The sequence below is a fragment of the Stegostoma tigrinum genome, chromosome 22, assembly GCF_030684315.1.
Source record: "Stegostoma tigrinum isolate sSteTig4 chromosome 22, sSteTig4.hap1, whole genome shotgun sequence".
In the NCBI taxonomy this organism is placed as follows: Eukaryota; Metazoa; Chordata; class Chondrichthyes; order Orectolobiformes; family Stegostomatidae; genus Stegostoma; species Stegostoma tigrinum.
The window spans coordinates 56,999,376-57,020,326 of record NC_081375.1 but is presented as its reverse complement, the minus strand read 5'-3'; the positions used below and the strand labels follow the sequence as shown (position 1 = coordinate 57,020,326).

The 20,951-nt window shown below is 43.4% G+C and overlaps 1 protein-coding gene and 1 non-coding gene across 5 annotated transcripts in view; both read right to left on the bottom strand.

The window, feature by feature from the left end:
• LOC132210882 (uncharacterized) overlaps positions 1-20,951 on the bottom strand; it is a 350,749-nt gene that overhangs the window by 296,253 nt on the left and 33,545 nt on the right. The gene's annotated exons all lie outside the window — the stretch shown is intronic.
• trnan-guu (transfer RNA asparagine (anticodon GUU)) lies at positions 12,309-12,382 on the bottom strand. The gene has a single exon. It is a non-coding gene; the product is annotated as a tRNA-Asn (tRNA).

Below are 20,951 nucleotides of genomic sequence, written 5' to 3'. Positions count from 1 at the left end.
TGTCAAGCCAAAGGCAGTGATTTTAGGAGGTTTGCCCTGGTCTTGCTCATTGACAGGCATAGTCATGGTGGGCTAACTCAACATTTATGATACAAATGGAGGCCAATGATTCCACATGTCTAAAAGTGTGGTCAGAAAGGTCAGCTTGAAAAGAAGTAATTTGGATAATCGGAGATTTGGAGAGAGAATTCCAAAGCTTGCGTGCCAGAGAGCTGAAGGCACCAGTGGTTTGTTGATTGAAGGGAATTACACCCTTAATCTTGATATAGATACAGAACAAGTGCAGAAAGAGCTAAGTCGGGACACCATCAGATCACATGGAACTGTCAGGCTCCAGACAGCATCTCCTTCCTTCCCGCCAGCAAAACCTGTCGCTGTTCACACAGGAGAGTGTCAATCCCACATTACTACATGGTGGATCAAAGTGAAAGTGAGGCATAAGATGGCAGAAATGGAGGAATGGGGCATTATGGGAAGCTTGCAGGCTTAGATGAGGAAAGTGAAGTGGGGAAGACCAAGGCATTTAATGGATTTAAGTGCACAGACAAGAATTTTAAACTGGGGGCCTGGGAACCAAGTCAGGAAAAGCAGGTATGTTCAATGGGAGGTACCAGGAATGGGATAAATACAGGAAGCAGAAGTTTGGAAGCATATGACAGAGGGTAAAGGACAGGAGATCAGCTGCAGGGGCATAAGAGTCATCAAATCTGGAGCTAAGGAGAGGGCTTCAGAGGCAGATAGCCTGAGGCAGCTGACATTACAGAGATTATAAACAGAATAAATTACATTGTAGAGCCTGAACTACTCTAAAACTGAGCATTATTTGTGATTTAGTGATAATGCGAACTGCTGATGCTGTAGAATCCAAGATAACAAAGTGTGGAGCTGGATGAACACAGCAGGCCAAGCAGCATCTCAGGAGCACAAAAGCTGACGTTTCGGGCCTAGGCCCTTCATCAGAGATCTTTGATGTACTCTGAAGTCATGAAAGGTGCTACATGAATGCAAGTTCTGTCTTTCTTGAGGCCTCAAGGTTCAATTGGTTTATACTTTGTGTTTCGATCCCAACAGATGTCATTACTAGACAACTTGACGTCCAGTCCCTGTACACCTGCATTCCGCATGGAGATGGCCTCAAGGCCCTCCGCTTCTTCCTGTCCCGCAGGCCCGACCAGTCCCCCTCCACCGACACTCTCATCCGCCTAGCTGAACTCGTCCTCACACTCAACAACTTCTCTTTTGACTCCTCCCACTTCCTACAGACTAAGGGGGTGGCCATGGGCACCCGCATGGGCCCCAGCTATGCCTGCCTCTTTGTAGGTTACGTGGAACAGTCCCTCTTCCGCACCTACACAGGCCCCAAACCCCACCTCTTCCTCCGGTACATTGATGACTGTATCGGCGCCGCCTCTTGCTCCCCAGAGGAGCTCGAACAGTTCATCCACTTCACCAACACCTTCCACCCCAACCTTCAGTTCACCTGGGCCATCTCCAGCACATCCCTCACCTTCCTGGACCTCTCAGTCTCCATCTCAGGCAACCAGCTTGTAACTGATGTCCATTTCAAGCCCACCGACTCCCACAGCTACCTAGAATACACCTCCTCCCACCCACCCTCCTGCAAAAATTCCATCCCCTATTCCCAATTCCTCCGCCTCCGCCGCATCTGCTCCCACGACAAGACATTCCACTCCCGCACATCCCAGATGTCCAAGTTCTTTCAGGACCGCAACTTTCCCCCCACGGTGATCGAGAACGCCCTTGACCGCGTCTCCCGCATTTCCCGCGACACATCCCTCACACCCCGCCCCCGCCACAACCGCCCCAAGAGGATCCCCCTCGTTCTCACACACCACCCTACCAACCTCCGGATACAACGCATTATCCTCCGACACTTCCGCCATTTACAATCCGACCCCACTACCCAAGACATTTTTCCATCCCCTCCCCTGTCTGCTTTCCGGAGAGACCACTCTCTCAGTGACTCCCTTGTTCGCTCCACACTGCCCTCCAATCCCACCACACCCAGCACCTTCCCCTGCAACCGCAGGAAATGCTACACTTGTCCCCACACCTCCTCCCTCACCCCCATCCCAGGCCCCAAGATGACATTCCACATCAAGCAGAGGTTCACCTGCACATCTGCCAATGTGGTATATTGCATCCACTGTACCCGGTGCGGCTTCCTCTACATTGGGGAAACCAAGCGGAGGCTTGGGGACCGCTTTGCAGAACACCTCCGCTCAGTTCGCAACAAACAACTGCACCTCCCAGTCGCAAACCCTTTCCACTCCCCCTCCCATTCTCTTGATGACATGTCCATCATGGGCCTCCTGCACTGCCACAATGATGCCACCCGAAGGTTGCAGGAACAGCAACTCATATTCCGCCTGGGAACCCTGCAGCCATATGGTATCAATGTGGACTTCACCAGTTTCAAAATCTCCCCTTCCCCAACTGCATCCCTCAACCAGCCCAGTTCGTCCCCTCCCCCCACTGCACCACACAACCAGCCCAGCTCTTGCCCCCCACCCACTGCATCCCAAAACCAGTCCAACCTGTCTCTGCCTCCCTAACCGGTTCTTCCTCTCACCCATCCCTTCCTCCCACCCCAAGCCGCACCCCCCGCTACCTACTAACCTCATCCCACCTCCTTGACCTGTCCGTCTTCCCTGGACTGACCTATCCCCTCCCTACCTCCCCACCTACACTCTCTCCACCTATCTTCTTTACTCTCCATCTTCGGTCCACCTCCCCCTCTCTCCCTATTTATTCCAGTTCCCTCCCCCCATCCCCCTCTCTGATGAAGGGTCTAGGCCCGAAACGTCAGCTTTTGTGCTCCTGAGATGCTGCTTGGCCTGCTGTGTTCATCCAGCCTCACATTTTATTATCTTGGAATCTCCAGCATCTGCAGTTCCCATTATCTCTCATTACTAGACAACCCTGGCTGATCCAGACTGAAATCTGGTTTGCCAGATCATTTTTTGTTTTGTTTTTAACTAAGTGGTCTCTTGCTGAAGTAAAGTAAAATGTTGCAAATTTTATTTTAACAATAAAACAGGAGTTTACAATGCAAAAGAAATGAAGTTAAATGGGTAAATCAATCTAGTTACACATAATACAAATTCAAGAGTTTTAAACACACAGTAAAAATAGAATCCTATAGTCCCAAAATACTCCTTTATAATATTAAACATATCCCTACAGTACTTAACAACACCCTTCTGCATTATTCAAACCAGAATCTCTTCCCAAATAACTTGGTAGGTTAAAATAACTGTGTCTCCAAGTCCAATACTGGAACCTCTGATAGATAATTCCTGGAACTGTCATACACCTGAGGTTAAGTAAACTCAGCTTCAAGTCCTCTTCACGGTTTTATCCCAACATTTCTGGAGTGGGACTCTCAGTACCTCCTTCCTCCAAGATAATCAAGTTTACTGTATTCCTTTCTCAGATGCATGGCTCTACACATGCATCTCCATGCAAGAAATGCCCAAAAATAAAGTAAAACTGAAATAAAAACCTCTTCCTTCTAAGCTATAGATCCCTTAAGCTGAAAAGAAACTGCCTGAGTCTCAAAATTTCGAATGAAAACCTTGAGGTACAATTATCTACAATGCCAGGTTGTAAAATAATAAAATAAAATAAGAACAAATCACACTGTCAAAGTAGCCCTCACAAACTGTTTTAAAGAAATCACCATGGCTACAGAAATACTTACAAGTTAATTATTAACTTCAAACACACAGAAGATCCACATGTTACTCACTTAAAGTTCAAAACCCAAACTAAAAAGAGATGATATTTTAAATATTAATCAGAAAGTTTATATCACACTTGGTTTCTTGTCTCTAAGTGACTTTCCTTTTGAATCTTATATTCCACCACAACTTAGATCTCCTTATGTAAACAGAAATAAATCTGCAAAAAATATCAATTAACAGGAGCTTGTGATTGGAGGATTTGTGGTGCTGCAGAGATTCCCTGCAGCTTGAATATAAACAGCTATTAAATCCCTCGTGTCAGAGACAGCAGCCAAGTAAAATCAATGAACAACAAGTAAGGTCAATGATAAATGTGCACTGTATGCTTGGGCATGGATGAAGGCAATGGATCTTTTATCTTCAGGTTTAGTGCTGAAAAATAGTGTCAGAAACTTTCTCTCTCCTCACAAAACAGCTACAAAATGTTAATAGGCTCAGTACGACAAATTTTCTGGGGCAGGCTGGATAAATCAAAGACGTTTTATCTCTCCATCATTAATTACAAGTTTGCGACACTGTTTCAGCAAGTGAAGTGAAATTAATGGCAAGTTTCAAAAGTTCTCCTTTGTTATCAACCTCTTGCCTAGTTTAGAGTGAATCCAAAATGGAACCACTGTTCAATAAAGAGAATGGGTGACTGGGGTCCCCTAGAATGGAACAAACAGCATCACAATTCACTCTGGGTCAGGTTTATCTGTCAAGTCAATGTCAGCTGTTAAGAATTGAACCCAATTCCCAGGGTGACTTTTCTAAGAGTGTGTCCTCTTCGAGTCCACAGGATTAATGCCTGACTCGCTACATCCCATTTCAATACAGCCTGTTAGAGCTACACAGTCATAGAGATGTACAGCGTGGAAACAAAACCTTCGGTTCAACTTGTCCATGCTGACCAGAGATCCTAAATTAATCTAGTCCCGTTTGCAAACATTTGTCCCATATCCCTCTAAACCCTTCATATTCATTTACGCATCCTGATGCCTTTTAAGTGTTGTAATTGTACCAGCCTCCACCACTTCCTCTGGCAGTTCACTCGATGCATGCATCACCCTCTGCATGAAAAGGTTGCTCCTTCGGTCCTTTTGAAATCTTTCCCCTCTCATCTTAAACCTATACCCTCTGAAACCTATAAACCTCTGTAAGATCAACCCTGTGCCACCAGCTTCTTTGGTCAAGCATTTGGTCACACCTTTATCTTCACCCATCATCCTCTTCAACTCAGCATCCAATTTTGTTTGCTTACGCCACTGCATAATGGAGTACATCCATGTTTAAATTTGTGGTTGTGTTCCTGAAAATGGTGACAATAAATTAGACAACATTATAATTCTTACAGAGGACTCATCCAGCACAGTGGATTTAGTATCCGGTGCCAGGCAAACCACTGGCAACGTTCCGCAACATATTGCGCACAAATGACCAAAAGGATTGCCTTTATGGCTATGACAATAAAGAGAAACAGAGAGCAGGAGGGAAAGTGGAGTTGAAATGTAAGATCAGCCTTGGTCACTATTCAGCAGGAATTCAGGTCCTAGGCGCAATATTGTCTACTCCTGCTCCTATTTATTGTGTTATTTTATCCCTGGGACTGGAAATTATGAGATGAATGATAATCTTTTGTGACCATTCTTCTCATATCTCTAAAATACAGTTTCTCATCTGATTTTCTTCATTTATAATAACTTATAGAACACTAAATCGAAAAAATTACATGGATATCATTTTATGTTGACATAAATTGAGAGCAACATATTGCATTTAGGTACAGCCTGCCTTTCATGTCGGACGACACCTCAAAGTGCTTCAAGGGAGTATGGGCAGCTAAAAACGGATGCTCAGCCAAAAACAGTGATATCGGGATAGGTGATCAAAAACTTAGTAAAGCAAGAGGGTGACTAACAAAAGTGACAGGCAAAGATATTTAGGGTCTTAAGAACTTAAGACTCAGGTAGCTGAAAACGTGGCCACCTGTGATGGAAGTTTGGGACTGTCAGGAGGCCAGGTTAAGAGGAGTGCAGAGAACTTAGAGGTTAATCGTGTTGGAGGATATTAGAAAGGGAAAAGGGAGAGAAAGGTCATGAAGTCATTTTAAAACAAAGACTATAATTTCATGTATTTTAGTTCTGTCTGACGGAAGAAGTGGTGACAGTATTCATAGGAGGATGTTGTTTTAGACTCAGTGACAGCGTGAAATACTAAAACGTATAGAGGATGTTTTATTCAGTGCAGACTGGATTTCTGTCACCCTGTCACCGTCCCCAGCTATGATCAGCTTCACCAATTCCACCTTTCTCTTTCCCACCCCAATAAACCTTTGCATTTGTCTGAGAAAGCAATTAGAATCCAACACACAGGATAATCCGTGATAACGTGAACTGCAGATGCTGGAGAATCCAAGATAATAAAATGTGAGGCTGGATGAACACAGCAGGCCCAGCAGCATCTCAGGAGCACAAAAGCTTTTGTGCTCCTGAGATGCTGCTGGGTCTGCTGTGTTCATCCAGCCTCACATTTTATTATCTTACACAGGATAATCCCTTGCTATTTGCAGCAGGTTTTGTCCATTTCTCAAAACACTTAAACAGCATCAAATTTTGGTTTCCACTCTTGTGAATATTGTTTGAAACACTGATATTAAATATTATTTCTCTATCACAAATCTTATTTTTAACGCCGACATTCATTTTTGCATCTCTGTTTAATGATGAGACAATACCGGAGTATAAAGGGAGTGGGTGTGAAGGAACATGTGTTATGCAAATAATCAAGAAATGAAGTACAAAACATGATTACTGCTGAACAGTACAGAGCTGTGATGCTGAAGATATGCAAAGTGTGCCCATCAGGACAAATGCAAGAATACCACTTTTTGAATGATCATAGCAATTTATACCACAGGAAGAAAAGGAGTGCTGATTGACTGGCAAGTCAACTCTGACTTGTCAAGATGCTGAAATGGAGACAGCAGTAGATAACAATAGGCTCCTTGAGCCTCTGAATAATTCAATAAAGGAATCTTTCATTTGCAGAAAATGTTTCCTTGCATGTGGATGTATGCTGCTTCTAGGAAGCATATTGAATCACATGAAGAGGTCGGCTGATTATCTTGTCTCCAGTAATGTACAAAGTCGGGTTGGATCTGAATTAGATCCAGCATTTCTTTGGGTTTTGTTTTGATTGATGTAAATTGTTATGGTTCTTTGAAATTTGTCATTCTCGCAGTTGCTGTGATGAGTTTAACTGAAAGGAATGGCATCATGTCTCTCTGTTCAGCAGTATTAACAGGTATTGTCCTGCTACCTTCAGATGAAAGAGTGGGAACTGCAGCGATTCTGGAAAAGGAAGAGAAAATTAATTTCTAATCATTGAAATAGCTCCAAAATTAACGATAATGAACTAAAACCTGAAAGAACTGAGGACGTTGCAAGTCAGAAACAAAAACAGAAATTACTGGAGCTGCTCAACAGGTCTGGCATATCTGAGGATCGGTCACTACACCCAAAATGGAATTTCTCTCCACAGATGTTGCCAGACCTGCTGAGCTTTTCCAGCAATTTCTGATTGTGTTTCCAAAATTAAGGAGCATGTTCTCAGTTGAATTGCAAAACAATATTGAAGGTGGTATTCTTCCTAATTTGATGATTCATGAGGGTGTCTTCAAAATTCAAATGATAAGCTAACCACTCCAGACCACGTGGTTAAATGGCTCCAGTGTACAATTGTGCCAAAGGTGCAGCTTTAATTGCTGCAGCTCTTATCAGGGCTCTCAGGGTCTATCTTTTTGTCTTGCCCTTCAACGGTAACATGGGGTAAGAAATGATGAGCAACTTTTGGTGAATGAAGATGCTGCTTCGAGAGACGACCGTGCATGTCATCGTGTTGTATTCACCAAGTGTCATAACCTGCTGCGGACCATTTTCCTTCACATGCATTTGAACTGGTATTGCTTTGAATTGGCTTGTTATTGCAAATGGAAGCACTGATTAAATATTTAAAAGTTTTAACAACGTCATTTTACATCCCACCACCCTGCCTCCATAGGCAGGTTTGGGACCCAATTTTAACTTTATGAAAGTGGATGCTTTTTGACTGGCTAAAATTGGGCCCATAAATGTGCTATAAATCAAGTGGGAGGTGTTGGCCTGTTGGTATTATCGCTAGACTGTTAATCCAGAGACCTAGGTAATGTTTTGGAGACCTGGGCATTGCAGATGGTGGAATTTGAATGGAATGAGAAAAAAAATCTGGTGTTAAGGGTCTAATAGTGACCATGAAACTGTTGGGGAGAAACCACCTGGTTCACTAATCTCTTTTAGGGAAAAGAAACTGCTACTCTGGCCTGCATGTGACTCCAGACCCACACAATATTGCTGACTTTCAACTGCCCTCTCGGCAGTAAATGCTGGCTAGCCAGTGCGGTGAAATTTTAAAAAGTAACAGTGCAATTTTATACATTCTAATAGGGTCATTCAGCATCAACACAAGTTTCGCAGAGCAATTGCTTAATGTGGGCCAGATATTCAATGTTGCTGACATTGGGTCAAATTGTACTATAGTGCAGCCAAATCCTCGGAAAGCTTGTAACTACTTTATCCAAGGCAATTGTGTTCAGAGTGAAATTCAGCTTGGATCAGATATTCTGTCCAAAGCCAGATTGCCAACTTACAATCATTTATTAAATCCGGGTATTTCACAATTTGTTCTGAAATACAATGTGAAGCATATTGAATAGGTCTACTTTTCGGCACATTGATCTGGCGCTTACAGTGCACAGATGTCCCTCAGTGAAGCTGCAGATCGCTCATAATACTAAAGGGAACTTTAGTCGCACAGAACAAATGACTGGGGGCCTGGTGGGAGTTTAACTTTTTTTCCATGTTCATGGATTGTGGGTGTTCCTGGCATGTATTGCACATCCCAAGTTTCCTTGGGCTCGATGGCTTGCTAGGCCATTTGAGAGATAGCAAGAATTGCAGATGCTGCAGTCAGAGACAACACAGTATGAAGCTGGAGGGACACAGCAGGCCAGGCAGCGTCAGAGGAGCAGGAAAGTTGATGCTTCAAATTGGGACCCTTCCTCATAAATGTCCATTTCTAAGGAAGGGTCCTGACTTGAAACGTCAACTTCCCTGCTTCACTGATGCTGCGTAGCCTGCTGTGGACTATTTCAGAGGCAAGTTATGAGTCAACTACACTGTGGCATGTATGGAGTCACATAAAGACAGACTAGACTCGAGAACAAGGGCAGATTTCCTTCCCTAAAGTGCATTCATGAATCAGGGCTTTCATGACAATCAATATAGCATCACAACTTCAATTCCAGATTTTTACTGATGAAATTTATTCATTGAGCAAATTTAAATTTCACCAAATACCATTGTATGATTTGAGCCTATACTTCTTGGGCATGAATCTGGGCGTCTGGATTAGGTAAAGTCACCAGACCCCAGAGCAGCTGAAGGCTGGTTTCTCATTAGAGAAAGATGACTGGTGCTGGTTTACCCTGAGGGTCACCCCACCTCAGCTGAGGAGCAAGGTTGAGAAGGTCAGACTTTCAATGTGACCTCAGCCAAGGTGGGGATTGAACCTGAGCTGTTGGCATCACTCTGCATTGGCAAACTAGCCATCCAGCCAACTGAGCTAACTAACCCCTAATATTAGCTCCGAACAACATTATCATTTAACTAACACCTCCCCTTAAAGAAGAACCAAAAGAACTGCAGATGCTGGAAATCAGAAACTAAAACGGAAATTGTTGGAAAAGCTCAGCGTGTCTGGCAGCAGCTGTAGGGAGAAATCAGAGTTAACGTTTCGGGTCCAGTGGCCCTTCCTCAGAAGGGTCATTTGGAGTTAGCTGGTCAAAGCTGGTCAGCCATGGTGGGCTGAAGGGCCTGTTTCGATGCTGTATGACTCTTTAACTTGATAGAAACATGCAAGACCCTGAGGGGGCTTGACATGATTGATGTGGAGAAGATGTTTCTTCTTGTGGAAGAACCTAGAATAAGGGGTCACTGTTCAAAATTAAGGGGTTGCCGATTTATGTCAGAGCTGAGGTTAAAGTAGCATTCCTGTCTCTGAAATTAAAGATTGTTGACTCAAATCCCACTTCAGATTGACAGTGTAATCTCAGCTGATACTGACGTAGTGCTGCACTGTTGGAGGGGCCATCTTTTAATGAAAGTAACTCGCCAGGCTCTCCTGTAACCCTGAACGATGTAAGAAAATCCAATGACATTATTCAAAGGACCCTCTCCCAGACATCCTGGCCTGCTGATGTTTATCTCACCCAACACCACAAAAATAGATTATCTGGCCATTACTTCTTTGTCTTTTCTCCCCCTTCAGAGGTTGTTCTGTGCAAACCGTAAAAACCCGACAGAGTGGAAGTCAGTCATTCGGCCAATCAAGACAACACAGACCCACTGAACAGCATCACCCAGACCCACCCCATCCCTGCATTTCCCATGGCTAAACCACCTAGCCTGCACGTCTTTGGGCAATTTAGCATGGCCAGTCGACCTAAGCTGCACATCTTTGGACAGTGACAGTAAACCAGAACACCCAGAGGAAACCCATGTAAATATGAGGAGAATGTGCAATATTCACCCAAGGCTGGGATCAAATCCAGGTCCCTAGTGCTGTGGCTGCTAACCACTGAGCTACCATGCCACCCGAAATCAGTGGGGGGTTATGTTTCAAAAAGCCCTTCACTGGCTTTGAAGTGCTTTGGGATATTGCCATGTGTATAATGCTATGTAAATGCAGTTCTCCTGTTGCAGTTCTGCTGAAACAATAAAAATGACCATTGAGCAGTTTTCATAACTTCCACCTTCCTACTCCATGTGGGCTCTGGTTGCAAACTGCTTCTGGACTCGTTTGCAAGTCGATTTGTACACAAGTCCTGGCACAATGCAGAGCAATGTAAAATAGCTGCTCATAAATATGGGAAACATTTGTATGTCAGATATTAAAATGACACACTTGTATGGGATCATGTTCAACAGTACATGTATTTGTAAGACATGTCCCTAATCCAGGACCCCGTCTACTTTCAAAGCAAATGATGTCTCCAATTTAGATTGCAAATATTTCCAGAAATCCATGCACCCCAAACCTCCCAAAAAAAAACTTAAAGCAGTGGCAATACTCCTGAGTTGGAGCCATGCTTAAACAGTTTGCAGTATACAATCTGAGATCTAGAATTTATGGGATCTTTACAGATCTGAATGAGTCTCTCCCAGTCTCAGAAAGGCATTCCAGTACCATCAACATTACAGTGTGCCCCTGAAAAAGCTGCTGGGAAAAACAGTGGGAAACTTACTTACACATACGAACACACAAATACAGGCACACTCAGATAGGGGCACATGCACACACAGATACAGGCTCAAACCCAGATACAGACACACACACACACACACACACACACACACACATTACATACACAGAGATAATGGGAACTGCGGATGCTGGAGAATCCAAGATAACAAAGTGTGGAGCTGAATGAACACAGCAGGCCCAGCAGCATCTTAGGAGCACCAAAGCTGACATTTCGGGCCTAGACTCTTCATCTGAAAAAACACAGCTACACACAGATACAGGCATGCATACAAATACAGGCATGCACACAGATGCAGACACACATACTCACAGATACTGGCACATACACACACACACACAGATACAGACACACACACATTCACACAATGAATCAATCAACCAATCCAGGCTTCTATGAAGAGCCAAACACTACTGCCGTACAATTAAAAACTATTGTAACAACAGTTAAATTTTTAGTTAGGTAAGTGGTGATCAATTTTCAGAGATCTGCAGAAACATTTCAGGCTGTCCATTACATTGCATTTCAGGGGCTCCATGGATTTCTCAAGGGTCGAAAGGGACAGTACAGCTCTGTTAGGGTGTGTGTTTACTAAATGGTTTGCTGGATAAGCTACACTCTGTGGAAAAATATAACTTGTCTGTGGCTGCAAGAATTCATTTACAGCCCTGTTTACAAAGTCACTGCATCCTGATCACGAGTCAGGGAGCCCGGTCGAAAAACAGATTTCTGCTGCAGACTTTCTTCAACCAGTTTATATTTTGGGCACTTCTAGGCAACCCGCCCAAGTAATGGACTGATCAGTCGAATGCTGTCTCTCGAAACATCATCAAAACAGACAGCCTGAACCTAGCTGTCTACTTTACTTTCTGTAAAAGACATCATGTTGATACATATTTTTAATGCCATATATATGGGAAGCTTGGCTTGCAAGGTGTCTGTACTGGGTATTTAACAATTCTCTAGATTTGTCAACTTCTTTGTTGTCAAACATGTCCAGGTTTGGAATTGGGAATGAAGTTACAGTTATGGGGATCCTATACTTGAGGCCTTAAGCATCCCTATTACAGTCCTGTGACATTTCCCCAGACCATATTTTTCATCTCTGTGAAAACTATTGATTTTGTACCAAGAGTTAAATTATGGTAGTCTCATCTATTTGTCTTCTGTCAAATGGGAACTGAATTCTTAACTGTTATGGCAAACGTCCCTGGGTGGGCTCGAACCACCAACCTTTCGGTTAACAGCCGAACGCGCTAACCGATTGCACCACAGAGATCTTAACTGTTATGTCCCAGTAAACACTGAAATTGGTGTGCTAATAACTAACTGCTATTATTTCCAGGCCCTCTAGAACATTCTGTCAGTGAATAACAAAGGGACACATGAGAAGTGGGATTGTTATAATGTGCTTACTCCCATCAGGGGGCCAGCTCATACTCATTTAACAACATGCACGTGCCATACACATCAGAAACACAGCAGCCACCCTCCTGTTCTGGAATGGATTTTAACCCAGGTGCCAAAGGTTTAAGGGCAAGCCACCCAAAGAGTTCCTGTGCCGTTTTTAATCTCAGTTTACAAAATGACATTCTCCCCTGCACTCTGACATTTTGTTAAAAATACACATATTTATGTCACAAGTGTGTACACATCACTGACAAGCATTGGCTGATACATTAGGCTTATCCTACACTCAAGATGCCTGAGGATACCTTACAGCCACATCATTTCATGGTGAAAGAATCAGGACTAATGGGGGATTTGGAAAGTGGAGCGGGGGTGGGGGTGGAAGAAGCACTGGAAAATATCTGGCTTCATCCTTTCCCCCACCCCGGGCAACAATCAAGATGCAGGGGCAGTCAAGAGGCGTTAGTGTCCGCATATTATGGGGTGGCGCAATTGTTGTGATTAATTCAGGAAGCTACCAGAATATGACATGTACCAGAGCGCCACCATACTTTAATGACTCCATTTACGTTTTTGCAAAGGAAGGCACGGATTGCAAAGGATCATTTAAGCAATGCTGAGATGTGTTTACATTAAGAGATACAAATGAAAACAGGGCCATATTTTTCAATCTAGTGGGATGTCTGTCTTTTTTTCAATTCACTTGTAGGATGTGGGCAAGGCTGGCTGGACCAGCATTTATTGCCTGTCCCCAGGTGCCTTTGAGAAGGTGACGGTGAGCTGCCTTCTTGAATCACTGCAGTCCATGCGCTGCATATAGAACCACAATGCCCTTAGAAAGAGAATTCCTGTTACAGTGAGAAAATGGCAATATATTTCAAAATCAGGACAGTGGGTGGCTTGGAGGGGAACTTGAAGGTGGTGGTGCTCCCATGGATCTGCTGCCCTCGTTCTTCAAAATGGAAGTGGTCATGGGTTTGGAAGGTGCTGTCTGAAGATTTCTGGTGAATTTCTGCAGTAAATCTTGTAGATAGTACACACTACTGCGACTGAGCGGCAATGTGGAGGTAATGGATGATTGTAAATGTGGTGTCCATCCAGAGGCTGCTTTGTCCTGGATAGAATCAAGCTTCCCAGGTGTCGTTGCAGCTGTACCCATCCAGGCAAGCAGGAAGTATTCCACAATACACCTGACCTGCACCCTATAGATGGTGGACACGCCTTGGGGAGTTCGGAGGTGAGTTACGTGCCACAGTATTTCGAGCTTCTGACCTGCTCTTATAGCCACTGTATTTAGTGACAAGTTCAACTGAGTCAATGATAACCCCAAGGATATTGATATTGAGGTATTCAGTGATGGTAATCTAAATGACCAGCTCCTACTGGGCTTCAGAAAGCAGTGGCAAAATCCCAGCCTTCAGTATTGAGAAAGCTTTTATTATCTCGCTCCTTTCAATTACAAACTTCACACAAGGCCCTCTGGGAGTAGAAACGTGAGCTAAAGGTCAGCATTCAGCTTTCTTGACAGGTCTATGCGATTGCGAGCAGGAATTAACATTTTGATGCTTTTGCTGTCAAGGTGAACTTATGCAAACGATCTTTGGTTACCCCGCCCCCCCGCCCCCCCAGTCAGTGTTCAATTAGCCGATCTCAGTCAGAATGACATTATTTTGTGTAAATGGAGTTTGAGGGTAAGTGCGGTCATGATCCAACCGAGCAGTGGAGTAGGCTTGATGACCTCCACTTTTTTCCTGTGTTAGCTCTGGCTCAGTTGATAGCCCTCACACTTTGGGAAGGTCCCCGTACAGTACTGAGGAAGAGCTGTACTGTCAGAAGTGCTGGATTCTGCAGAGAGCAAAGCCAGGGGGGAAAAAGCCATGCCAACATTAAAGACAAAACTGATCTTTTCCATTTTATTGGAATTTTCTTTGCTCATCCCTAACAGAAAGTTGAAGATTCAAAATAAGCATTTATTGACTGCAGTGCCATGGAAACAGGGGGTCATGTGATGAAACCTCCAGGAATACATCCAATCAGTGTTGGCAATCTGGTGGTGAGGCAGGTCGGGGGTAGGGGCGTCACTGAGATCTCCAATAGCTTGTGTCCTGACTGAATGTTACCAGGATATAGCTATCAAGGAAGAAGATCAAGCTTAACTGAGAGATACCACAAGTGATTATCTTCCCTGGCTTCATTCTGATGCTAACCAAGCTGATTCCACGAAACATTGGAGTCGGAAACAGAACAAGATAGCATTTCTCTTACTGTTTGTTTGAACCAAACCCCTCCCACTTCATACCTCCCCCACCCCGCTCCCTTGGTGGATGACTCCAGTTTGATATCCCAGTCATAACTGTAATTAATAGGTGAAATTATTGACACCCAAGGCACAAGTAGCATCAGCGACATATCTGAAATAAAGATAAAAATGTAACAAAAATGAAAATAATGCAAAAAGTGTACAGCTGAAGAGAAAAGAAAGATTTTCATTTTGCTTTTAAAATCCGCTTTAAAAATTAAGTAATTTATCAGGCTGTCCAATCCAAGTTGAAAATCACCAAACCATCAAATGCCTGTTAATATTCAGACCTAGAAGAGGATATGACATAGTATTTACAGCATTGAAACAGGCCATTTGGCCCAACCAGCAGCTGTCAGCTTTTATGCTTCATATTGACCCTCTTTCCGTCCCTCTTCATCTTATCCCATTAAATCATCCTGCCCCTTGATGCTATTTGCCTCAATCACTGTTTGTGTTGGAGAGTTCCACATTCAAAGCGATACTACATTGAAAGGTTTCCCTCCTGTCAGTGCTGCTTCCCACCCATTGTTTCTGTGCTGCCTATACACAGAAAGGCAGTGATTAACTAATGCCTTGAAGACATTACACAAGAAACCACACCAAGTTAAGGGATATGGAGCAACTGGTCTGCTGGATTATCCCATCTATTCTCAAGGTTACAACATGGGATTCATTTGTACAGTACTTACCTGAAAAAAACAACTTACATATATGTAGTTCCTTCCATGACTTCAGGAATTTTTTTTATTCACTCATGGGGTATTGATGTCGCTGGCTAAGCCTGTACTTATGGATCATCCCACTTGCTCAGAGGGCAGTTATAAGTCAATCGCATTGCTGTGGGCCTGGAGTCACATGTAGAACAGACCCAGTAAGGGCAACAGTTTCCTTATCCAAAGGATACTGTTTTCGTGGACCAGATAGGCTTTTCCAACAATCAACAACAGTTTCATGGTCAGCATTCGACTCTTCAGTCCAGACTTTTTCAAGTTCCACCGTTGACCATGATGGGATCTAAACCTGGATCCCCAGAACATTACCTGGGTCTCTGAATTAATAGTTTCACAGTAATATCATTAGAACATCAGCTTCCACTTTACAGCTAATGAGGTACTTGTGAAGTGCAGCCATTGTTGTAAAAATGTGTTAGCCAGTTTATGCGTAGGAAGGTTCCATGAACTACAAGCAGTTAATAACTGGAAAATGTGTTTTTAGCGTAGGGCAAATATTTGTGAGATTCCGCTTGCCTTGCTTTGAAATGGCACCACGGGAATCTTTAACATCTATCTCAACGGGCAAGTTGCGTATCGGTATAAAGTCTTGTTTGAAAGATGGCACCTCAGACGGTGTGGCAGTCCCTGAGTGTAGCACTGGAGTGTCAGTGGGGGTTTTATGCTCAAGTTTCTGGAGTAGGGTTTGAATGCACAACATGCTGGCTCAGAACACAGAATGCACCCAACTGATGCTGTCAGGAGATCTTTGCTGCTGTTTGAACAGGCTATTGACACTCACCCTCCAAGCTCATTTCTGTGAACATTGGTGGCACCCTGATATAAGTCAAAGAATAGCATTGTTAGAGATCCCTCAATTCAAAGCCTAAGTCTACTCATGAACTTGTGCTTTGAGTCTTCGAATAAGCAAACAAGTGAACAATAAATAGGAGCAAAATTGTGAGGACGGGGGGGATGAGTTTGAAAGTATATTCTGTGCAAAAGGAAGAGATCTTTAACACTATGAAATGGCTACACCTGACTGCAAGATTCTATGTTGAACTCCAACCCTTTACACCAAGACACATACATCTCCAAAATCATTTGCAATGAAATGTAAACCACTCAAGACGACAGTCCCGCAGGCAGCAAGCCCAGTCATTAAAACAATCAGGCAGAGGGCAGGAAAGCTTGATATTCGTCTGATGACAAGAAAATACAGTCAATCAGGCAGGATAGCCACACAGTGGGAGGTTAGCAGTCACTGGGGCATCGGATGGGAGGTGTTAACGGGAGGGGAGGGCAGAAGGGGGAATTGGTAGAGGATGGCAACCCTTGGCTCTAATGTAGAAGCATTCCAAAACACAGTCTGAGCAACATCAAATGACGGGTGGCTCTTGCAGCTCCGTCACATGTAATTATCAGCGCTTGGAAACAAAAACTGAACTGACACTGTGGCATTAGACTGGCAGCAATGGCTGAACACGTGTCTGTAGGTCTTCGAGCTTGGAAGGTGGGGGTAGAGTTAGAGGGCGATATAACTCACTCTGAAAAGAACTGGGCTGAAACTGCTCGTCAATGTTAATTAAATTTTTAATATGCTGCCACATTCAAGACTTCTAGTCCATAATTAATTAAAACCATTTATGGAAGGAGATGGAAATTGGAATTTAAGTACAACCGCGCAGTCCGCAGGAACATACAAAGATTGCATTATTCCACGCTAGTGATTCATTAGACAGACCAGCATGTAACTCAACACTCTCAGCACACAAGGTTAAAATTCCTCTGCACTAAAGGCACACTGCACTTCCAAACAAATTGTCAACTATTTTCATGCTCTATGTGTCAGCCAAAGTCTGAGGATGTATTATCCAACTGAAGGTCACTTTTCCCCTGGGCACAGATCAGAGTGTCGTGGTTTTCTGTAAACAGCACTGACCATTTGAGACATATTCAGGTTCTGTTGACAAAATTGCTACACTCTAATGTTCTTTTTGTTGTCTTTTGGTGCAGTTAATTAAGGATGCCTGATAATCTGACAACCAATGTATTTCTTAAATGCAGAGTTTCCTTTTAATCTTTTAGGGAATAGATATGTTGCTTGCCCACCTTTACTTGGCCCTGAGCAGGAGCTGGTCACGGGATAACATGATCCGCTTCACCAAGAGACAACTCTTACGGAAACATTTGATAAGTAAGGACATTCTCCAAAGACAATGTGAGGGCCTCTTAAGACAACCTAATAGCTTCAAGCGCTCTTACCGATGTTGGAGCTTTCTCCCTTCTGGGGGGAACATGTAAACTGCACGTAGACAGTCGCCCAAGGGTGGAATCGAACCCAGGTTCCTGGCGCTGGGAGACAGCAGTGCTAACCAATGAGCCAACATGGAGGACTTCTGCCAGCTTGAATGATGTTTGAGAAATCCTTTAAAGGAATCCTGCTGCTGCAATCCTTCAATTACTACCCCCTGCCAATTCCCCCAGTCTTTTCCCTCCACTTCACAGAAGATTTTGCAGTAACTTAATTTTATAATTTCTGCTAACTTGCATCTGGCAGAACATCACATAGCAGAACTCTTGTAAAAGCATCAAATTTAGGTCATGGGATAACAAGGTGTAGAGCTGGATGAACACAGCAGGCCAAGCAGCATCAGTGGAGCAGGAAGGCTGACGTTTCGGGCCTAGACGCTTCTTCGTTTTACTGAAGAAGGGCCTAGGCCGGAAACATCAGCCTTCCTGCTCCACTGATGCTGCTTGGCCTGCTGTGTTCATCCAGCTCTACACCTTGTCATCCCAGATTCTCCAGCATCTGCAGTTCCTACTATCTCTGAAACAAATTTAAGTCACGTGCAGGAAGTTACATTGGAGTAAGCCAAGCTCGAACAAATGATTCGCTGAGGACCAGAGAGGTCAGAAGAGAGCAAAGTGGACAGGGAAGAAAAGAGACAAAGACCAATAAGATTGAAACGAGGCTGGAGAAAGGAGAGTGAGGAAGTTGGGAGATGATAAGAGGGAAGAGAGAGATGAAGTATGAGAGAGGTGAAGAGAAAGGGGACAGAGAGGGGAGAAGAAAAAATGAGCAAGAAGAGATGGAGAGAAAAAGGAGGAGAATGAGCATAAAGGGGAAAGATATAGAAGGGAAATAAGAGAGAAGGCGAGAAAAATAAAGGGAAAGATAACACAAAAGAGAGGGAGTGAGAGAAGGAGAAAGTGTGTAAATGGAAGGGAAAGAGAGTGCAATACAGGCAATTATTATCACAGTATCAAAGGCAGAAAATAAATGACCCCTACAAATGCACATAGGATAGCTGCAGGCAGATGATGTACTCCAGCAATAAGACATGTCTGGCTCATGGAGAAATCAGAATGTCAGTGCTTCTTTCCTGCCTCAACAGAATAGTGCAATGTTCGTTATAACTGTGTGCACAGACCAGTCTACAACCTCTTAGGGTTTGCTACAGTCAATTGTCAGGCGTATGGCTCATCGCCAACTTCCTTGTTTCTGTTGAAAATTACTCCTGGTCTATTCCAAGCTTCTTTTAGTGGTTATTGCAGAGAAATGTGCACACATATTTAATGGACAAATTATAGGATGGAGAAGGTTGTTAACACATCAGTTTGAGGTTTTACATCATTGCAGCCTTAATTTGTCTGGAATAAAGCACAAACAGGCATTGGGAGTTGTATTATTTGAAGTTGGCCATTCAAACATGCCTGGGTGAGTGCACAAAAACAACATTCAAATAACCCTCCAACAGTCAGGCAAAGCAGACCACTTGATCAGCACCCATTGCACACACTTAAACAATCACTCCCTCCACTAACAGTGCACAGTGACAACCATACACACCATCTACAAGATGCACTGCAGTAGCTTTCCTCGATAGCACCCTTCAAATCCACAACCTGTACCACTCCAAAAGACATAGGCAACAGATTCTCCACCTTCAGATTCCCCTCCAAGCCACACACAGACCTGAGTTGGAACTATATCGGCATTTCTTCGCTGTTGTTGAAACAAAATCCTGGAACTCACTACCAAACAACACTGTCAAAGGAATGGGGTAAAAAGGTTCAAGAAAATGGCTGAGGTGTTGGGCTTAAAAATGATATCTCCAAACTGGACCATTAAGGGTTAATTGTTATGGGTTAATTGGTCATGACAGTCAGCAATTGAAGCAAATGCTGCATTGAAAACGTCCCTGACAGGCAACAATGCGGTGTGAGATCCACCTGTTTCCTATGTACATCAGTGGTTTGAGCTAACCATACACACATACTATAAATTAAATAAATTAGCTATATATTGAAGTGCATACATCTTCTGGTCAGATCTTAAATAGCCTGTTCGGTTCTTACAGTCTAATACAATGGCTCACCATAAACTTGGCAAGGGAAGACAGGGATAGATGATAACCCAACCAGCAATGCCCATCTCCTCAGTGTGAAGAAAGGGCACAAGGGTGTTAAAGTGAATATCATAAAATTGGTGGTTATTTCAATTGCTGAGCATATCAAAGCTGACACTGTAACATGTCAGCTCTATAGCAGAGTGGATGGTATACATCAATAAAATGCTGATATGAACGCTGGCTGATGTTGTTGGAGATGGAAAGTTAATGAAAGCAGTTTCTGCAGAGTCTGTTCTGAGACACAGCTGGATTGGAATAAAATCTGCCAATTGCATCTTCTGACCTGCCCTCCCTCCTCAGGATAGATGTGTACCTGAGCCAGCCCGCAATTTACTCGTTCGACATGAATGTGCTTTTCAGTTTCACTTAGTGGCTTTTAGTGCTCTGGAACATTCCGTCATTATGTCAATGAGCAGTTTAAAGCTCCATTTCATCCAACTTCCTTTTCTTTTCGTTTCAACACAGAAATCAATAATGTTACCCTTCCAGAAAAACAAAACTGACAATATATGAAAAAATAAATTGGAATCAACTTCAGTCATGAAATTTTAAGGTGGAAGGTTTGATGAATCAAAGTTAGCCCAATTGCTTTTCTGATCCATTGTGCTCAGACCTCAGTTCATCAGTCACATTGCATTTACTTTGCCTGAACAACATCAGACTCATTAAATGGGCTTTTTCTCATGTTCATAACAGAGTTCAATGTTGTGTCCTGTCTCAGGGCAAGCATACAATATACCTTTAAGGGATAGGCACGTTACATCGTCACCATAGCACGCGACTAGATGGTATAAAAGATTTCCATCTGTGTTTTAAAAATTGCCTACTTTAAGCCCAGGCACAGAAGTAGCTATGTTTATAATTATAGATACAGATACAAGGATCTGCGGTAAAAGTTTATTATATGCTTCAGTACGCCATTCTCTTTTTTTCCTTTTTGAAACCTTAAAGTGTGGAAGCAGGCCATTTAGCCCTTCGCGTCTACACTGACCCTCCAACAAGTATCCCACC